At 53.8% G+C, this 705-nt stretch overlaps 1 pseudogene; it reads left to right on the top strand.

The window, feature by feature from the left end:
* The first annotated feature begins 319 nt into the window (after positions 1 to 319).
* On the top strand, positions 320 to 499 carry LOC119432069 (U2 spliceosomal RNA; annotated as a pseudogene).
* The last annotated feature ends 206 nt before the right edge of the window (positions 500 to 705 follow it).

Here is a 705-nt window from a genome sequence, read left to right as displayed (position 1 = left end):
ACCGTCCGCGCAACAGATTGTCGCGGAGCCGTCCGTCGTGTGGATCCACCATTACGCTTGGCGTCCGCGACCCCCTCATCGTCGGTGGTCTCCTTCCGCCGCCGCCGCGCCCATTCCCGTTTCTGTTCACGCCGTCGTTCTTGGTAGGCACGCTATTCTTCGGACCGTACAACACGCGGCGTACCCATTTCACAGTCGGAGCAGAAGTGAGGAAAGGAGCCTACGTAGAGCATGACGTCAGGAGACAGAAGACACTCAGATTGGTAGGCACTAGTTTGAATACGTGGGATGGCGTACACTTGTATGGTGCGAACGTAACATGGCCCATCATGGTGAAAGTGTAGTATCTGTTCTTATCAGCTTAATATCTGATATGGGCTGTATTTGGACCCAGGATATTAAACTTACTGTTGCAAGTTGGCAGATTGCTTGAAGCCTGCTTCATCTCCACCGCGGGTCGGCCTGGTATTGCACGATCTTCGGGATCGGCCCATTGTTTTTGGTCTGTAGACATCGATCCACTTAAAACTAGCCATATAGAGCTTCGCTATAAAATGCGACGTTTTCTTCGTCTAGGGGGAGGCTAGCTGCTGCGTAGGCAGCTGTAGCATAAACTTGTGTCGCCTGTCGCCAGCTTTGGAAAGCAGCCGTGGCGGGAGGCTAGCCATGTGTGGCCCGCAGGTTGACCGCTCATCTTGAACACGC

This window comes from Dermacentor silvarum, chromosome 10, assembly GCF_013339745.2.
Source record: "Dermacentor silvarum isolate Dsil-2018 chromosome 10, BIME_Dsil_1.4, whole genome shotgun sequence".
NCBI classification, from domain to species: domain Eukaryota; kingdom Metazoa; phylum Arthropoda; class Arachnida; order Ixodida; family Ixodidae; genus Dermacentor; species Dermacentor silvarum.
This window is presented reverse-complemented; position numbering and strand designations above follow the sequence as displayed.